Here is a 21,511-nt window from a genome sequence, read left to right as displayed (position 1 = left end):
AACCACCAACAAGCATCAATCCATGGCTTGCTCGAAACAACGAGTGCCTCCAACTAACAACAGCCTTGGGGGAGTTTTGTTTAATTATTTTGATTTGCTTTGATCTTTTTGGATCAAGGGACTGGGCATCCCGGTTATACTGACCCTTTCTCGTGAATGAGGAGCGGAGTCCACTCCTCTGAGAATAACCCACCTAGCATGGAAGATATAGGCAACCCTGGTTGTAACATGAGCTGCTCGAGCATACAAAACAGAATTTCATTTGAAGGTTTAGAGTTTGGCACATACAAATTTACTTGGAACGGCAGGTAAATACCGCATATAGGAAGGTATAGTGGACTCATATGGAACAACTTTGGGGTTTAAGGAGTTTGATGCACAAGCAGTATTCCCGCTTAGTACAGGTGAAGGCTAGCAAAAGACTGGGAAGTGACCAACTAAGAGAGCGACATCAGTCATAAGCATGCATTAAAACTAATTCACACCGAGTACAAACATGAGTAGGATATAATCCACCATGAACATAAATATCGTGAAGGCTATGTTGATTTTGTTTCAACTAGATGCGTGAACATGTGCCAAGCCGAGTCACTCAATTTATTCAAAGGAGGATACCATCCCATCATACCACATCATAATCATTCTAATAGCATGTTGGCACGCAAGGTAAACCATTATAACTCAAAGCTAATCAAGCATGGCACAAGCAACTATAATCTCTAAATTTCATTGCAAATATGTTTACTTCATAATAAGCTGACTCAGAAACGATGAACTCATCATATTTACAAAAACAAGAGAGGTCGAGTTCATACCAGCTTTTCTCATCTCAATAAATCCATCATATGTCGTCATTATTGCCTTTCACTTGCATGACTGAACGATGTGTATAATAATAAGAGTGCACGTGCATTGGACTAAGCTGGAATCTGCAAGCATTCAACTCAAAAGAGAAGACAAGTAATATGGGCTCTAAATTGAATAAACAATCATGCATATGAGAGCCACTAAGCATTTTCAATAAGGTCTTCTCGACCCCCAAAGGAAAGAAAAGAAAATAAAACTATTTACACGGGAAAGCTCCCAACAAGTAAAAAGAAGAACGAGAAATCTTTTTGGCTTTTCATTTTAATTGTACTACAAGCATGGGAATTAAACTAACTATTTTTTTGGTTTTTCTCAAGGTTTATTAAACACACAAGAAGAAAACTAGAAAAAGGAATTTAAACTAGCATGGATAATACAATGAAAGAGTATGAGCACCGACGACTAGTGTGTGAACATGAATGTAAAGTCGGTGAGAAATACGTACTCCCCCAAGCTTAGGCTTTTGGCCTAAGTTGGTCTAATACCAGGGTCCGCCACTACTCTCCTCGGTGTAATGAGAGGTGTAATCAGGATACCAATGGCTGGTCATCTCCGGACCCCACTGGACAGATGATGCACGATAAGGGTCCAGTTCAGGTTCTGGCTCAGGTTCAGGTTCTGGAGTAAAAGCTTGAGCTCGATGATTGTTCACCACTTCCGGTGTGATGAGAAAATTTTCTGCAAGCAAATCAAACAACAAAGGAGTAGGCAAAATAATAATCTCAAAGTGTTTCTTATTGAATCTAAGTTTATACAAGAGCATCCTATCTTCGTCGTCAACAATAAACTTGTGTGCTACCATGCTCTTGTAATCTAAAATGTGAGGAGGCAATATTGTCTCCTTTTCCTCATGGTGCCTAATGGGTATCTGAAAATGTCTAGCAAGACGTGCAACATAGATACCTCCAAATATGGGGCCTTTTATACGATTCAGAGCTAGCCATTTAGCAACGAAGACACCCATACTAAAAGTATTGTCTCCAAGCAAAGCATGTTGAAGAATGACAATATTAGGAACGCTCAAGTTTCCACTATTTCCACGACCAATCAAGCATCTACTAGCAAATATGGCAAAGTAGCGTAAAATAGGGAAGTGTATGCTAGAGACTTTTGCCTCGGAACCCTTCTTTGGCTCCTCTACGACGATAGTACTAACAACGCCCGCCACATCTTCACAATGGGGTTCCTCTAATTCTCCCACATAAGGTATCCTACACACCGCGCAAAAATGATGTAAAGAAATTTCTTTGAACGCATCATATAAATGAAATGATACTACATGCGGTGACTTCTTAGGATAAAAATAAAAGTTTTGCACGAAAGTATTGGTGAGTAAGAGATACTGATCGATTTGGTCGTTGATGAACCCGGTGAGGCCCGCAGTCTCGGTTAAAGCATGAAAGTCTTCATGAATTCCGGCCTCTTTCAAGAGATCCTCGCATGGCATTCACACGACCGTACTTCCGCTAAGCGAGGAAGATTATACTTGGCTTTTTCCTTCTCTTTGGCTTGTTTCTCCTGGGAGCTTTGGCTAGAAGAGCCCCTCAAAAGTTTCCTCAACATTTTTCTGAAATTTTCTGAAATTTTTAGTAACTTCAAAGTAAAAGTGCATAAAACTAAACAAGATTGATAGCAACTACTCCTACAAGTGCCTAGAGCCTATATCATGCATTGGAATTGCTTGGGACCTCATAAATTTAACATGCAAGCTCAAGAACAGGGTCACCAAGGCAGCAAGGATTTGCAATGAATAAAGCACTAGAACAAAAACTAATTGGACCAATGGAGGAGTCACATACCAAGCAACAATCTCCCAAAGCAGTTTTGTGAATGGAGCTTTGAGCTAAGAGATCAAAAATTGCAGCAAAACGAGCTAGAAATCGGGCTTGAGCTGAATGGGGATTTTTTTGGGTAGAAGATGAAGTGTGTGGGTGCTGGCATAAGTGGAGGGGGGCCACCAGGGGCCCACGAGACATGGGGGTGCGCCCTATACGGGGGGCGCGCCCTCCACTCTCGTGGCCTGGTGCTTGCCCCTCCTGCAATAAATTCAGTACCTAAAATCCTCAAATATTCCAGAAAAAATAATGCTAAATTTGAAGGGCATTTGGAGCACTTTTATTTTTGGACTATTTTTTATTGCACGGATAAATCAGAAAACAGACGGATAATACTATTTTTGCTTTATTTAATCTGAATAACAGAAAGTAAAAAGAGGGTACAGAAGGTTGTGCCTTCTAGTTTCATCCATCTCGTGATCATCAAAATGAACCCACTAACAAGGTTGATCAAGACTTGTTAACAAACTCATTCCGAATAGCACGGAACCGGAGAAATTTCGAATAACACTAAGTTACCTCAACAGGGATATGAAAATCCCCAACAATAAGAATATCATACTTTTTCTTGACAGTAGGGAGAGGAAATTCAAAACCTCCAAAAATAATAGTTGGAACTTTCTCAATGGTATTTATGCTATGAACTTGGATTTGCTTCCTCGGAAAGTGTACCGTATGCTCATTACCATTAACATGAAAGGTGACATTGCCTTTGTTGCAATCAATAACAGCTCCTGCAGTATTTAAAAAGGGTCTACCAAGAATAATAGACATACTATCGTCCTCGGGAATATCAAGAATAACGAAGTCTGTTAAGATAGTAACATTCGCAACAAGAACAGACACGTCCTCACAAATGCCGACAGGTACAGCAGTTGATTTGTCAGCCATTTGCAAAGATATTTCAGTAGGTGTCAACTTATTCAATTCAAGTGTACGATACAAGGAAAGAGGCATAACACTAACACCGGCTCCTAGATCACATAAAGCAGTTTTAACATAATTTCTTTTAATAGAGCAAGGTATAGTGGGTACTCCGGGATCACCAAGTTTCTTAGGTATTCCACCCTTAAAGGTATAGTTGGCAAGCATGGTGGAAATCTCAGTTTCAGGTATTTTCCTCTTATTAGTGATGATATCTTTCATATATTTAGCATAAGGGTTTGTTTTAAGCATATCAGTTAAGCACATGCATAAGAAAATAGGTCTAATCATTTCAGCAAAACGCTCAAAGTCCTCATCATCCTTTGACTTGGATGGTTTAGGAGGAAAGGGCATCGGTCTCTGAACCCATGGTTCTCTTTCGCTACCACGCTTCCTAGCAACAAAATCTCTCTTATCATAACGTTGATTCTTTGATTGTGGGTTATCAAGATCAACAACAGGTTCAATTTCTATATCATTGTTATTACTAGGTTGAGCATCAACATGAACATTATCATTAACGTTATCACTAGGTTCATGTTCGTCACCTGATTGTGTTTTAGCATCAGAGATAGAAATATCATTGGGATTCTCAGGTGTTTCCTCATTAGGTTCACTAGAAGTTTGCAAAGTCCTATCATTCTTCCTTTTCTTCTTCTTAGAAGAATTAGGAGCATCTAGATTATTATTCTGAGAATCTTGTTCAATTCTTTTAGGGTGGCCTTCAGGATACAAAGGTTCCCGAGTCATTCTACCAGTTCTAGTAGCCACTCTAATAGCAAAGTCATTTTTATTATTTAATTCAGCAAGCAATTCATTCTGAGCCTTAAGTACTTGTTCAACTTGAGTAGCAATCATGGAAGCATGTTTACTAGTGAGTTTAAGTTCACCTTTAACTCTAGCTACATAATCATTCAAGCGTACTATCGTATAAGCATTATTCTTCAATTGTCTACCAACATAATCATTGAAATTTGCTTGTCTATTCATGAAATCATCAAATTCATCTAAGCATGGGCTATGAAATTTAGTAGATGTGATTTCATCTTTATCATATCTATAAAGAGAATTTACCTTTACTACCTGTGTTGGGTTATCAAGACAATGGGGTTCTTCAACAGGCGGTATATTAAGACCATGTATTTCTTCAATAGGAGGTAAATTCTTAACATCTTCAGCTTTAATACCTTTTTATTTCATTGATTTCTTTGCCTCTTGCATATCTTCAGGACTGAGAAATAAAACACCTCTCTTCTTTGGAGTGGGTTTAGGAATAGGCTCAGGAATTGGCTCAATTGGTTCAGGAACTTCTTCAGGAATTGGCTTAGGGAGAGTCCAATTATTTTCATTAGTCAACATATTATTCAATAATATTTCAGCATCGTCGACTGTTCTTTCCGTGAAAACACAACCAGCACAACTATCCAAGTAGTCCTTGGAAGCATCGGTTAGTCCATTATAAAAGATATCAAGTATTTCATTTTTCTTAAGTGGATGATGAGGCAAAGCATTAAGTAATCGGAGAAGCCTCCCCCAAGCTTGTGGGAGGCTCTCTTCTTTGATTTGCACAAAATTATATATTTCCCGCAAGGCAGCTTGTTTCTTATGAGCAGGGAAATATTTAGTAGAGAAGTAATAAATCATATCCTAGGGACTACGCACACAACCATGAGCAAGAGAATTATACCAAGTCTTAGCATCACCCTTTAATGAGAACGAAAATATCTTAAGGATATAAAAATAGCGAGACTTCTCATCATGAGTAAACAGGGTAGCTATACCATTCAACTTGGTAAGATGTGCCACAACAGTTTCAGATTCAAGGCTATAAAAAGGATCAGATTCAACTAAAGTAATAATCTCAGGATCAACAAAGAATTCATAATCCTTATCAGTAACACAGATAGGTGAAGTAGCAAAAGCAGGGTCAGGTTTCATTCTAGCATTAAGAGACTGCTGCTTCCATTTAGCTAATAATTTCTTAAGATCATTTCTATAATTGCAAGCAAAGATTTCCCTAGCAGGTTCTTCATTCATAACATAACCCTTAGGAACAACGGGAAATACATAATCATTGGGAGAACCTTCATCATCACTATCATCAATAATAGCATCTTCAATAATTTCATTCTCCCTAACTCTAGCAAGTTGTTCATCAAGAAATTCACCTAATGACAAAGTAGTATCACGCACAGAAATAGTTTCATCATGCATAGCAGAAGTGGCATCATCAATAACATGCGACATATCAGAATTCATAGCAGTAGCAGGTTTAGGTGTCGCAAGCCTACTAATAACGGAAGGAGAATCTAGTGCAGAGCTAGATGGCAGTTCCTTACCTCCCCTCGTAGTTGAGGGCAAAATCTTGGTTTTAGCATCTTTCAAGTTCTTCATAGTGATCAACAGATATAAATCCCAAGTGACTCAGAGAATAGAGATATGCTCCCCGGCAATGGTGCCAGAAATTAGTCTTGATAACCCACAAGTGTAGGGGATTGCAACAGCTTTCGAGGGTAAAGTATTCAACCCAAATTTATTGATTCGACACAAGGGGAGCCGAAGAATATTCTTGAGTATTAGCAGTTGAGTTGTCAATTCAACCACACATGGATAACTTAGTATCTATAGCAAGGTATTTAGTAGCAAAGTAGTATGATAGTAATGGTAACAGTGGTAAAAGGTAAAGATAGTAATAGCAATATTTTTGGTGTTTTGTAGTGATTGTAATAGTAGCAACGGAAAAGTAAATAAGCGAAGAACAATATGTGAAAAGCTCGTAGGCAATGGATCAGTGATGGATAATTATGCCGGATGCGATTTCTCATGTAATAGCTATAACATAGGGTGAGACAGAACTAGCTCCAGTTCATCAATGTAATGTAGGCATGTATTCCGTAAATAGTCATACGTGCTTATGGAAAAGAACTTGCATGACATCTTTTGTCCTACCCTCCCATGGCAGCGGGGTCCTAACGAAAACTAAGGGATATTAAGGCCTCCTTTTAATAGAGAATCGGACCAAAGCATTAACACATAGTGAATACACGAACTCCTCAAACTACGGTCATCACCGAGAAGTATCCCGATCATTGTCACTTCGGGGTTGTCGGATCATAACACATAATAGGTGACTATAGACTTGCAAGATAGGATCAAGTACACACATATATTGATGAAAACATAATAGGTTCAGATCTGAAATCATGGCACTCGGGCCCTAGTGACAAGCATTAAGCATAGCAAAGTCATAGCAACATCAATCTCAGAACATAGTGGATACTAGGGATCAAACCCTAACAAAACTAACTTGATTACATGATAAATCTCATCCAACCCATCACCGTCCAGCAAGCCTATGATGGAATTACTCACGCACGGCGGTGAGCATCATGAAATTGGTGATTGAGGATGGTTGATGATGACGACAGCGACGAATCCCCCTCTCCGGAGCCCCGAACGGACTCCAGATCAGCCCTTCCGAGAGAGATTAGGGCTTGTCGGCGGCTCCATGTCGTAAAACGCAATGAAACTTTCTCCCTGATTTTTTCTCCGCGAGATGGAAGATATAGAGTTGGAGTTGAGGTCGGTGGAGGTCCAGGGGGCCCACGAGATAGGGGGGCGCGCCCTACAGGGGGGCGCCCCCCTGTCTCATGGACAGGCCCTGGGCCCCCTGGTGTATTTCTTTCGCCCAGAAATTCTTATTAATTCCAAAAAGTGCCTTCGTGGATTTTCAGGACATTCCACGAACTTTTCTTTTCTACACATAAAACAACATCATGACAGTTATGCTGAAAACAGCGTCAGTCCGGGTTAGTTTCATTCAAATCATGCAAGTTAGAGTCCAAAACAAGGGCAAAAGTGTTTGGAAAAGTAGATACGTTGGAGACGTATCAGGGTGTTTTGTGGGTCGGGTGATATTGCAACTACACCTAATGGGCTATTTGATTTATTAGGTGCCACTACCTTTTCCAAACACTTTGCTTGTGCTCCTCCATGATAAACAATCGCCCTCTTCCTTTTGAACGTCTGATACACAAGAATATCATTTGAATGGATAAATATGGTATGATGACAGATGGAATATGTACTGAAAATGGATAGGCAGGGTGTATTCACATACACGATGTGTAAACTAAGCTAATGGTAGTTCAACAAAGTAGAAGCAATGCAAAGCATCAATTGTAAGATATGTGCGACCAATATAACCTTGGATAGTTAGAGAAAGCACCTTGATGGGTGAATAAAATAGGGCATCTTCCTCTGACTCCTCCACTAGGGAGCTAAATTGACTTAGGTCTCCCTCTAGCTCAGAATCACTGTTAGGATCATATTCTGAGCATGAATCTGTATGTGGAGAACGTTTGCATTCCCTTAATGCCAAGTTTGACAGCCATGGCATTGTTTTGCTTTATTCTTTTCATGCGCGCAAGCTCATAATCATTATGATGCTGTTCAGAATCTAAGATTCATGAAAACATAAAAGTAGTCAGATTATCTATGGAATGCATTGCAGATTCAACTCGAAGAGTGTCTCCCTATAAACCCCTGCATATGCAAAGTTCACCCCCAACCGTGCTGACTAGACCACACACAGAAATACAAACCCCTTATGTCTCTATAACAGGCAGACACACATTTCAAACCTGAAGTAGGAACATTAGAATCATATGAAATTCATATTTGAACAAATAAACTAAGGAATTATGAGTGGCATGATGTTTAGCTTCAAGGGTGGAGTGTTGGTAGTGCGACACAAAGCAAGTAGGCAGATTGTATTCCATGTAAAAGATCGAAGCCTATGTAAAAGCTGGAAATGACACTTTCTTTCTATACAATGCAGTGTTCATTGCCCACACATGATGGAAGAGATCACATAGATAAATAATATTCACTCATGTCTACGGTTCCAGTATTTAGAAACAGGGTGGTTCACCCTAAAAGAATATTGACAACAAATATGACAAGGCAAGCATAGATGTAGTGAATCAATCATTTACTTGTGAGCTTACTAGGACAAGTATGCAAAATTGTAACTGCAGTAAGAGACTGTCCAAAATCTAAATTAAGAAGTTTGTCTAGCACTTATTGTTTGCAACAAATCGATGTGAATAATTGGATATTATATCGAATGAGTAAGAAAGACAAGTAAAATTGTCAAAAAACCTGGCTTGCAGTAGTAATCTGGGTCAATGTCACCACGACCAACAATCCAAAATGACTAGTGTCTGTTCCTAGGGCCAGAATTTTGAAAACCCTATGAACTTTTCAGGTACTAAAGATTACCAAAATACATCTGAACCATTAAGTGTAGGTAGCATTGAGCACACACAAACCCTAATGACAGGCCTGCCTAATGAGTAATGAATCAATTAGAAAATGGGTGATGAGGAGTGGTTGCTGAGTGTTGATGACGTATCTCAGGATAAATCGGGTTGGCTTAGTAGGTGCTGCACGCCTGAGCCCTGAACGAGCTGGGAAGGTAGGCACAGCAGCGCTCCCGGGCAGTAGTGACGCTGTTGGGCGAGAGGCTCCTGACCTCTTGTTAGTCCGGCGTCTCCTCCTAGAGTCATGCCATCCGGGGACGGCAAGTCTCCAGCGAGGCAGGCGGCTGGGGGCGAGTAGAGATTGGAAGCGTGCAACAGAATAGAGGGGAATCGGGGCCTGGGACGACCCAAAATCCCAGGGTGGGCCGGCCCACCGTGGGCACCCTGTAGAGATACACACCTGAGCGGCAAACATGCATTTTCAAAACTAATTTAGGAACATTTAGCTAACCAATTAAACGACTCTATTTTAATAATATCAGATTCGTATTTGAACAACTAAGCTTGTTTAGCTTGATGGGTGGAGCAGTGCTATTATGACATGAAGCACGTATTCTGATAGTATAGTGATCATAAAAGGGGGAACTCTAAGCATATTTTTTAGCAAAAGAGGGTTTCCCCTCCGATTTCTATTAAAGAAACCACCACAGAACCAACATGATCAATTAAACCCTAAGCATGATCAATTAAACCGTATTATGACTGTGCCATGGCAGATTTGAAGCTGCAAACCGGAGAAATGATATTTAGCATCCATTGTTTGCTTCGAACTAAGAACTAAATTCTAAGAGCTGAAAAGAAAGTATAGTAACCAAGTTAAGATCTATTTTCTGGTTGAGATAAAAAGTTGAGGAGATATGAAGTACCACCTCTCTTGCGGTGTTGTGTAGGCATCGGGGGTGCGATGGCTATCATTGGCGTTGAAGCAGATCTGCGATGGTAGACGGGTGCATCGGGGGATAAGTCCCGTTGCGGTGGAAGAGAAGGTCGTGTGAGCAGCCCTGGCAAAGAGGACTACAGCGCCGATGAAGCGAGAGGACGCGATGCAAGGCTCTTGGTCCGTCGCCGTGGATGAGAAACATCCATCTCTAGCAGTGGATGACGCGGTCTTGGTAGGCTCTCCGGCATGGTAGAGGATGGTGGCGATGGATGTGGTGGAGGACGGCGATGATGGATGGGGTGGAGGACGGCAGCGATGTATGGGGTGGCGGACGGAGGCTGGTGCGGGGATGGTGTTCTAGCGCGGACGGTGTATGAATGGGAAAATGGAGGGAGAGGTATGGGGAACCATGTTTTTGGGACGCGCCTGTCTGAAATATGGGAAAGCTACGAACTTAGCCCCCGTTTAAAATTTGGAAGTCTCGTCGGTTGGGGATAGGACGGTAATCTCATATCTCGCCAATATTTTCCCAGAGCGATTTCGGGCGAGGGGAGGGTGTTTGGCACCCACGGTGTATGAACGGGGTTGATAGGTAGGGCGGTTGTGTCACGTCTGAGTGAAGTTACAAACCTGCCCCTATTGAAATATTTGCCTACATTGATTTCGGCCAAGTCGAGTTTGTTTTGCCGGCCACCGTGTATGAACGGGGAAATGGAGGGAGAAACAGAGGTCTTTCGGACGAGCTTGAATCAAATGTGTTTTGCCGCCCATGATTTGCACCTACCGTGCCGGAATGGGCTCAAAGGCGGTCGTGTCACATCTAATTGAAGTTACTAACCTACCTCTATTTAGAGCAGTGGAAATCGGGCCGATGGATTGTCCGTGTAAAGGGTAGACAGTAATTTCCATCTCCCAAACACTTGGCTTCGGGCAGCCGACATGGGAGTGGATATTTTGCCGCTTCTTTTGAATTTTGGGACAATAAGCATCCATGTTTACCCTGGCAACTAAATTCGAATCCATTTTGTTTTCCTATACAAATCTTTATAAATCATTCTATGTGTTTTTATATATCTTCAAAAGGACGACAAAGATGTATTCCACTATCATATATGAATATGGCTTACAAATGCCGATACTCAAATTCAAAAGCTAGAATCTAGTTTAAGGTGAATTCGAATATTTGGAACACTTCATGTCCAACTCAAATATCACACGCAGCATAATGTGTACTCCCATTTAGATATGTACACAAGCGATGTATCAAGATTCAAATACTGAGTCAATCAACCAAGAATGTACAGAACTAACAGACATATAAACACTTATAGAGTATATGGATCAATAATATCAACTAATATACATAAGCCAGGCCGCTATACTTTTTTTTGCTACAACAACATATTTTTTTTACCCAAGCTACTACAACATCTTGGCCCTTTCTGATGCGTGCCACTTATGGTCCATCTATACTACTATTATTGCTGAATGCACATTCATCCTGATTGGCATATTTGTAGGTCTGGCACAGCAATCAGAATGAAATGTCTCCGAGTCTTATCAATTAATACAGACTTGTGCTCAAATAAAATTACAAACCAAAAAACAAAATACAAAAACAATTATTACATGATCTCTAAAACAAATGGCTTGATTGATTACATGACAAACAACACAAAGGTTATTTAATGATGGAAAGAACATTTCACCTATGATTTACCAAGTGGGAATTTAATTTCTTTTTTTCCTTCAAGACCTTAACAATGTGGTCAGTCTCAGCTTGCTTCGTTTTGAAATCCAGCAAATATTTAATGGTTGTCTTGAGTACTGCTTATAATTGTGTTGTTTTCTTTCTCAACATGTCAACTTCAACTCTAAGTGCAGAAGCAGAATCTCTGTCTACCACTAGTTTAGCCTCTAGAGCATCAGCAGTTGGCAATTCATAATGCACGATTGGGCCAGTGCCACTGTTGTGGGATGATACAATGTCCATGGGGACCTCGCTCTTTGATCTTGGGCTAACATGTTTTGCCATTAAAGTTTCGATTGGATTCAGAAAAGTTGAAGTTAGCAAAACATCTCAACTGGGAGTTATAACAGCAAACCAGTTAAACAAACAAGGAATGAAAGAGTTACAATTGGATGTTGAAAAGTAGTTATTAACATCATTGTAACCCGTTGTTGCAGCAACAAAGCAGTAAAACAAACAAGTAGCTATTTAAGTTCAGGCAAACAGGTAATTCTTAACAGTAAGTATCAAACACATAGATAAGTGCAGTCTATAATAGGATTAACAAGCTGTGGCATTATGTAATCAGTAGCAAACTAAATTAAGACAAGCAACATAATTGAACAATTTTGCAATAAGTGGCTAACTAAAATTCCGAGAAGCAAGTAATTGAACTTACGCTAGCTCTTTGTACAGGTACACGGCAACTTCTTTTTCACTTACAAGGTTGTACGAAGGATTCCATGGCATCAATTGCTTGGATACGCAGTCCCAATACGTCTTTCTTCCCACACTGCATTGGTAAGTCGAATAGTTAATCTGGTAAGATGGTGCGTCCTTGATATGTTATATGAGGACATGTAGTCAGACTAGTTGTAGCCACACATATCACACTGGCTTTTACTGTATATTTCATGCAATTACTTTTGGCATATCGACATCTAAGCAATCTATAATAGGATGAAAAGGCTGGCATCCTTCACATTATTGGCGAACTCAGTTCATAGAAACAAGCAATTCAACCATTCCGTGGGTAAATCAAAAGCGTCACTGGAATATTTTTCACTACCCCAATCATACACGTAAAAAGGGGCGACGCCACCATAGGGGCTGGTATGGGAGGCCGCCTCGGGTGGCTCGAAAGTGTGCACCTAGTTTGAGTCGTCCAGGTTGGCCCAGGCTAGTTTTGATCGTCCCAACGCACAAGCAGGCAATGTAAAAAAATGAAGAAAAATGTTTCAATTTGGATGGGCCAATAACATAAGTGCAAGGCAGGCCCTATAGCAGGCTCGCGGCCCAAACGAGCACCTCCCATATCAATCGACAGCAGGAAAAATCCCAATTCATTCGCTCCAGCCTCCATTCTGGTTTGCTCCTAACCTAGCTGCCGCTGGAAAGACCGACACAACACTTCCTCGCGCCCTCGTTGGAGGGCGGTCGCCGGGCTTCAAGCGAATGGAAGGACAAAAAGATGAAGATCCAATCCTGGGTGTAGCCTACATGGGAGGCAGCGGCGGCAACACGGGCATGGCATCGAGCTTGCGCCAACGGATAGTCACAGCTTGCAAGAGTAGCATACGCAACGAGCAGGTACATCACATCCCTGATTATATGTAATTCAACTCTTCAATTTCTGGCCAATAATTAAACCTGACGGTGTTGTAAAACTGCTTGTATGTAGGGAATCTATGAGAAAATGAAACCAATTTCTACTTATTTTATAACTCCCCCAATCAATACTGAACTGACCGAATCTGATGTATCTAATCAAGTTTCCGGTGCAAACATACAAGCTCATGCTGTTCTTGAGCCTGAAGTGTCTAATGAACAGACTGCTAATGAAGGATTTGATGCAAACATTTTGCATGCTCCTGGTGATGAACATATAGTGTCTAATGAGGGATCTAATGCAAGCATTTTGCAAGCTCCCATTGAAGGATTTAGTGTCTATGCTATGTTGAGAGAGACATAGAGATTTGCACACATTTATGACAAGCAAATTATAGTGCATTTTCATGGCTTGAGGAAATGTCGAGGCCATCTACTAGAAAGTCCCCGTATCATGACAACGTAGCATAAATACTTTTCTAATCTGTTCTTTGAAACTATTGGCATACTTATGCAGGATAGATATATTGATATGCAGTTTGCGCATTGGTTATAGGTGCAATGACACTTTGATATTTTCAGCCAGAGAACGAATAATTCAAGCAGGTACATACCATGTTTGTAGTCCTTGTACACCATGTTACATTTTGTGTTTTTCGGTGCTTGCATCATTTAGTGTTTATAATCTAAACTATTTTGGATCATTAGCTGGTTTTCAAAGTGCACGTAGCTTCATATTTCTCAAGTTATGTTGATTTCCGGAGTGCAAGTGCCTTCGTATTTTTTAAGTTAAATGTTCGCCCCTGGTAACTTGAATTCGTGGATCCGCCACTGCACACAAATCATACACGAATGCCAATACGAATTAAATGAAATGCAGGGACTTACGCTAGCTCGTTGTACAGGCTCACTGCAGCTCTGCTTGCGCTTGGGATGTTCCATGTACAAGTCCATGTTACCACTTGCTTGGATGTGCAGGCCTTGTGCTCCTTGCATCCCCTCTACATTTTTGACACGACGAATGGTTGATCAAATAAGAGGAATCAACCTTGCTGTTGTACCGGAGGACAAATACTTACAAGGTTATAAGGGTGTGCATGATGTGTACCAGATCCCGTAGCGCCGTCATGCTTCGCTAAAAAATAGTTTTTCTTGTTTCAGATGATATCACCAGAAGAAATTTAAACCAATAAAGAGGCTGTGCAACTCGCATGCAGGAGGCTCCTCCGATTTTGAGCTTCGTTGGCCGTTGGATCTCGGTCAAAACTTGTTCTGAATGTCGGATCTAGACATTGAATCTGTGTTATTAATTTTGACCCACAGTTATTTTTTCGCGTCTATGACTGGTGGGCTCGTCTGAGCTTTCTATTGGCTGGGTGAAGTGTTCGCGGGTGCAAATGAGTGTATCCTCGCGCGCCACGCGTCTTCCTCCGCCCCGAACCCTACACCCTACCTCAATCCCTCCAGCCGTCGCTGCCCCTCCCACATCTCTCCTCCATCCCCCTCCTCTCTCTCTCCTCTCCTTCCACCTCGTCCGCGAGCCCATCACCCAGCGCTCGCGCGCTTGCCTCCCGGACCAGCCCGCCACCGCGCCGCTAGGGTTCGTCTGCCGCGGATTTCCACGGGGAAGGAGCAGCGACGGGGGTAGGCTCTAAGCGGCGCGCACTTCATGGGGAGGCAAGGAACAAGGAGGTGACGGGGTCGGATCTGGCGGTGGTAGGTCAGAGCTCGAGCTCGAGGCCGAGATGGGGAAGGTAAAAAATAGAGACTGGATGGAGATGCTCGAGGCGGAGGACCGCCCGTCGGCGAGCTCGAGCTGGAGACGGTGAGATCCCTTTCCCCATCTCTATTCTCTCAGTTTCTTCCTCTCCAAATCTTCATTTGTCGCCTCTCTCCCTCAGCACAATTAGCGTCACCGGCCATTGGATGGGTTGGAGCACGAGGCAGAATTAGCGTCACCGGCCATTGGATGGGTTGGAGCACGAGGCAGCGCTCCTGTCGCTATGTGGTGGAGCCGCGCAGGAGGGTGAGGAGGTTGGCGACAGGGAACCGGGCCGGGGAGGAGGCAAGGTATGTGCTATCCTGTATTTTTCTCTTTGCATTTTTCTCCTACTGTGCATCTATTTCTGTTCATTGTTGGAGTGGATTCATGGCAACAAACTTTCTATAAATAATAAGTGCAAAGATATGTATGTTGACAAATGGATGAGAGCTGTTCAGAGAAAGATTTGAACCATACATGCGACAGGTTCTGAGAGTATGTAAAAGTAATTGGAATATTTTCAATTGCAAATCATTCCCTAATATTATGGTTAATTAGTTAGTTCTAGTTTTTGTCCACTGGCACTCACTTCGGATGTAGTATGAGCGGGTGCGTCAGGAAGCAGCTCTGAATATGGTTCCCGTAGATGAACATGCCTTTCTGTTGGATTTGCTTTTCTTGTTTAAGCAATCATTCAGGTTATCGAAACACTCATGTGCCTCTTTTCTTCAGTCATTACTAATGATGAGTGTCGTGTGTCTGATTTGAGGAAAATGGTTTAGAGTAATTACTTGTGCGAGGATCGCTGGGTGGTACCTGAGTGAGAGGGTTCAGATTAGGGATTACGAGTATGAAGTAGATGTGATATATTGTAACTCTTCTTATTTGATTAATTCATCTCAAGAGGTCCTCTTTATATAGAGAGGCCTAACAATTCAAAAACTAATACGTACCTCTAATCATCCTTACATGCATACATGCATGCGTCACTCTGGAGCCAAAAACTAATTACGAGTATGCAGGTTGAAGTCCCTTGTTCTACATATAACTTGCCAACTCTACTAATTCATGTATGAGTATATGCATATATGTAGTCCATTCCCAGCGCATGTGTTCGGAATACTGGATTCTTGTACTTACTCAAAATTTTCTTTTAATAAAAAGTTCATTGGAAGAGATTGCAAAGTTTAACAAGCATGTCCCTTTTACATCTATTCATAGTGTGTTTCTTTTGGTTTCACCACATTTTTAGGTTCACATTTTTTACAGGTTGCGTATAGTATAGGAGGCATTGGTGATGAAACATGAATGTCCGTTGATCTTGTCCGCTCTAGATCTCAGTAGACCTGTGTGATGTGCTCTTGATCCTTTCTCTCTTTTCTCGTTAAACGAATCTCAGACTGAGGAGAGCATGTTCTTTAATTAGGTTGCAATCGTGAAACTTCTTTTGGTTTTTCTTATTGTACAATACGAAGCTTCCAAGTTGTTTGGTCCTGGAAATAAGTTACCAAATTTCTGTGTGCAGTGAGCTGGGAGCCGGGGTCATCCCTCTCACTACCAGTCGAACATACTACGTCAGCCACCATGTCGAGCGATATAAAAGTGTTCTCTATTTCATAGAGCAACAACACGAGATTGTGCCCCCTCTTGCTCCTGGTGCATGTTGCTGCCCTCCTTTCTCCTCTTATTTCACTTGCTTTACATTGTGTGAAGTTGTTTACTTTCAACTTTACAAAGCTATATCAAGTTCGCAACTGTATTTGGCTACACCTATAACATAATGCATTTCTCTTCCAGTTTATTGAATATATTTTTAAGGATTGAATGTTCTGTCTGGTACTGTCCTATCACACATTTAACTATCTTAATTTGTTCACAAAACTCCTTCTGTAGTTAAGATTTGATTGTACAACACGTACTAATTATTGGTCTTATTCTTAAATCTTATTTCACGCTATTCAGCTGCAGGCTGGGTTAAGATTGTTTTTGTGCCAGAAACAGACTAGGCAATGCTCTAACTTGGCAGCAAAAAATGTCTAAATTTCATAAATAAGGTCGTGGAATATCTTTGAATAAGTTCATTTGAATATCTTGAGTTGACCTGTATGGGTTGCTTCTGTGCACACTTTCTTTGATATGAATTTCTAGGAGAGAAATTCTTTCATGGTAATGATGTATTATCAATATTTACTTTGTTCTTGGCCTATAGGTTTCTTTTTGTGGGATGCAATTATGGTACCATATGAATATGATCCTTGAGTTGCATATTATTGCCCTTTTGGACATAGACATGTGCCATGTAGTACAACATTTATAAAGCATGTATTGGAAATTGTAAGTAGATGATTACGGTTACCCTGTAATTTGAGGAGTAAGATATATATGGTGATAGAATCTAGAGATACTTGTTAATCTATAACAATGAGATCCAGTCACGTGCAATATTTTTATTCACAGAAACAGGGAATCAATCTGGCTGAAAGTAGTCATCTTATGGCGTGGCATGAAGAGGTAGTTCACAAACCTCTGTTAGGTGCTCCATCCTTTGTCACTCTGGTTTGATTTGCTAATATGGCTTCTCTAAATAGATGTGTGCAGATCTGAGAAAGAAGAGGAATAATCCAGCAGAAGAATTTGGTGAATAAGAACAAGTTGGCATTTCTCTCTTGTGAACACAGTCATGCCTGCCTTTTGATTTTATTATTTGTGCTAATGCAAACATGAATTCTCTATAGTTCTTTGCGCAGCACTGCTAATTACTCAATCTGCAATACATAATTATTTCTGTGAGAAGTTTAGTGCATGACTTAGCATTCTGTAAAGTCTGTCTAAGCTCCTGTCTCTAGGCCTAAATAGATTTCTCAATATCATTTTTGTTTAAACACTGAACAACATTGCCAGGTCAACCATTTCTCATGTCTTTGTCATATATATAGGTATTGTGGTGTCTAAATTTTGTCACCAGCCTCTTTCACCGACCCATAAACTATCTGTCTCGAGGTTTCCCCATCTATATTTGGGTTTCGAAAAACAAAGAACTTTTTTTGGACTTATTTTGCATTAGCTACTTTGTAGGTATTATGTGCGTTGTCAGGGATCTGATATCATGTAGTTCCAGGGATTTCAGAAGGTATGGTCAGTCCATTGTTTTTGCCATGTGTTACTTTTTCTCATTACTGTGATCATCAGTGCTCTTGACATCTGTTGTTCTTGCTTTATGATTGTCTTCCCAGTGCACTTTTATTAGTTCTAACATATTAATTTTAATATGCTTGATTGACCATATTATATATTTCACTTCACCGGGGTGGTGGCTAGAAGTGTTGGTTAAAGTATTTTGGTTAAAACATTGTCTCTAATTATCAAGTTTATACAGTTGAATCTTCTTGATTGACTATTTTGTAGCCTGCTCTTAGTTAGTATTAATTCTTAAAACTGGATCTCTTAAAATTAGTTAAATTTATGAGTTGTTTCACTGTTTTCAAATAAGTAGCTTCAGCCCTCACTGTGTCCTGAAGATTATTCTTACTGCCTTTTTATGATTGCTTTATGCTTTAACAAGCTTAAATATAACTATTGGCATATAATCTCATGGCTTAAAATCTTAGTTGAGAATGTATTAAAAGTTATAAGATCTGGAGTTTGCACTATATTTCATCCAGCGGTATTCCGAGTAACTGAATGTTAAGAGCATAGACGATCATAGGTTGTACATTTCAGTTACGGGGAAATGCTTTTATCTTGCAGGCTAATTTTACATTTACTTTTTCAATAATGAGATGACTATGTACAGAGTGTCAAGTTTTTTGCCTTGGCATTACTGCCGCTGTGTACAGATGGTTACTGAAAGAAGAAGGATTCAAGCAGCATACCTTCACTTGACAGATGCTTTAACCGCAAGAACTGATGTTATTTTCTTTTGCTTTTCTGCAATGATGGTAGTTCTCATTTGATTCTAGAACCTGCAAAGGAAGGGTAGAGATTTCCATTGTTGTTGAATTGGTGGGATTGTCACCAAGTTAGTGTTGCAGGTTGTTTCTGTTTTAGAGCAAGAAGCCAAATCATGTTGTTCATTGTAAATCTTGAAAAACTTGTTTACTGTCGCGTCTATATCCATTATAAACTTTCATTCCTAGTGTGGTACTTACCAATCTTGGTTCGCCCTTCCATTGCAGCAGACCAATATGTCTTTGTTTCTTCAAAAGAAAATCACATTTCATGTTTTCACTTCTATTATAGTAGAACATGCCATAAACATGGCGCTGGGCATTATTTGTCCAGTTCCCTTCAAAAAGAAGAGATGGCTATTGAGAGTGGCTGCATCACTAAAGAGATGACAAACGTTGTGCAAGGCATTGTTTGTTTAGCTCATTTCAAAAATCAAGAAATTACAATGCATGTGACCGATAAAGAGGTTGTGAAGGACAAAATTCTATGGATCCAGAGGAGTGGGAGGGGAGAGTTTACCAACATGTACAAGACAAGCGTGAAGCGGGACTTTGGATTAATTGCTAACAAAGCAAAACTTTGTAGATAGAATGCCCACATTTTGAAAACTCGATTACATAGTTTGTGGCTATGTTTATTTCAATTTTGATTATTGTCAAATTTTCAAGTATTTATTTTCAAATAACTCTTGGTTTGAATTGAGACTTTGCATCATTCAGCACAACAGGTAATGTTATTATACATATTATTGTAGACAACAAACCACCCATTTTTATTGTAGACAGCAAGCCTTCATTCTTTTTTTATTAAGGTGGGTTAATTTGTTACCTTATGTGCTTGCCTACAATTAAACCAACTAAACCATGAATTTTCTTTTCAATGTGTACATGGACTCATCGGGTCTTTGCGCCATTTGGCACAAACGGGGGGCATATGGACCTCTCACATGCTTATGCATCCAAAAGCACAACACAAAGAGATTTCTTTTTCTCGTGCAAATGTAAAATAAAGCTTTGGTGTAAATGGTGTTAAAAATATATCCTTAATTGTTCTTTACATCTTATACATGAAAACTCAGAATTCTCATCGTGATAACCATATTTTTGGCTAAAACAATGCTTCCTTAGCTGGTTTGTACATGTTATACAAATACACTTTTATTTCAAACTCGGATTGCACAACGATAAACATATTTTCAATATGGCCTGGTTTAAATTAGGCTTTCTACTACCAATGTCTGCAAAATGAAATTATTTTCATCGACAACATGTCTTTAGCGGGTCTCTGCGCCATTTGGCGCAACGCGTCAACTAGTAAGAGTTAAAGTCAGAGTTTCATAGGCGTGTAAGCTAAGAGAGCAGTGAAAGGATATCCAAACATCGTCGGAATAGTGCACAAGGAAGTGATGTGTGGATACCTAGTTCGGGCCGGCGTTTGGGCATGCTCGCCTAGCTAGAGTGCGGTTCACTTCAGAGCCGTTGAGGGTGATGCGCTAGCGTTGGCTGGCCGCACATGGATGCAGATCTTGAGTGGCAGCGGAGCGCTATGATGCGGTGGACGAGACCGTTGGTGAAGCCCCAACGGCCTCGGGGGGCGGAGGTGCGATGATGTGCTCGATGAAGTAGCCCCAGTGAGCTAGGAGACGACGTCGGTGAAGCGCACCAGATGCGGTGGAAGTCGGTGTCTGTGAAGCACGTCGGTTGCGGTGGCCGACGTTGTCGGTGGACCACCCGGTGCGGTGGACGAGGGCATAGATGAGGTAGCTCCGGTGCAGTGGTGAAGCGCGACCGTCGTATTCGTCATTGTCGTTTGGCACAGAGGTGGGGAAAGAGACGAGACGAGGGGTGATTCGAACTTTGCTTGGGTTGGCAGCGAATTAGGGATTTGAGCAATCTGGGCGCGGAAGGGGACGGTGGAGAAGGGAGATTTTGCAGGGTTGGAATTGGGGCCGCCAGATATTTCAATCCGAAACGTGGAAGCGCGAACTTATTTTGTTGTCTTCCTTTTCTTGGGGGGAGAGGGGGGGAGGGAGGGAGGGGGTGGGTGGCTGAGTGCTAAGCGTCCGTCCGACACATGCAACCACCACGACACGACCCTGGTCTGCCTGGTGCACCTACACTTGAGAATGCAAACAAATCTTCTTTCGTTTGCAAAAGAATCTGTATGTATTACCATGCCTGTGTTTTCCTTGCAATAATTAGTCATTCGAAACGAGATACTATAAATTAATTAATGAGGAGTTATTTGAAAAAAAATCGAAACGGTATCCATGCTAATGTGGATTAGAGTGTGTGTCACATAATTAGTTATTTGAATTAGAGTGTGTGTCACATAGCGATCTCCAATTCTAACGTGGATTTCGCATTTCACTGTATCCACACTACTTTTTAATACAAATTCATATGTATGTGATGAACACCATGGTAGTGAGAAAACTTTTGGGTGGATTCAAACATATGACCAACAAAATATCACAACAAATCGAGTCAATGTCAACTTTTCAAAACCTAGTATGGCATGAATTCGAAATAATTACCCATATGCATGGTCCTCAGTTCAAATCTTACAATGTACACCGAATTGAAACATCGATATTAAGTCTCCTACTATCTACATTCAAATGTTGTTTTAGCC

The 21,511-nt window shown here is 40.8% G+C and overlaps 1 long non-coding RNA gene across 2 annotated transcripts; it reads left to right on the top strand.

Moving 5' to 3' along the window:
* The first annotated feature begins 14,621 nt into the window (after nucleotides 1–14,621).
* LOC119365718 lies at nucleotides 14,622–19,072 on the top strand. Of its 2 annotated transcripts, XR_005175727.1 has the most exons (5): nucleotides 14,622–14,992; nucleotides 15,069–15,237; nucleotides 16,455–16,585; nucleotides 17,387–17,440; nucleotides 17,518–19,072. It is a non-coding gene; the product is annotated as an uncharacterized LOC119365718 (long non-coding RNA). The 2 variants fall into 2 exon arrangements; XR_005175726.1 differs by having other exon boundaries at nucleotides 16,455–17,440.
* The last annotated feature ends 2,439 nt before the right edge of the window (nucleotides 19,073–21,511 follow it).

This window comes from Triticum dicoccoides, chromosome 2B (genome assembly GCF_002162155.2).
Source record: "Triticum dicoccoides isolate Atlit2015 ecotype Zavitan chromosome 2B, WEW_v2.0, whole genome shotgun sequence".
Lineage (NCBI taxonomy): Eukaryota > Viridiplantae > Streptophyta > Magnoliopsida > Poales > Poaceae > Triticum > Triticum dicoccoides.
The sequence above is the reverse complement of the archived record's forward strand: the minus strand, read 5'-3'. Positions and strand labels throughout refer to the sequence as shown.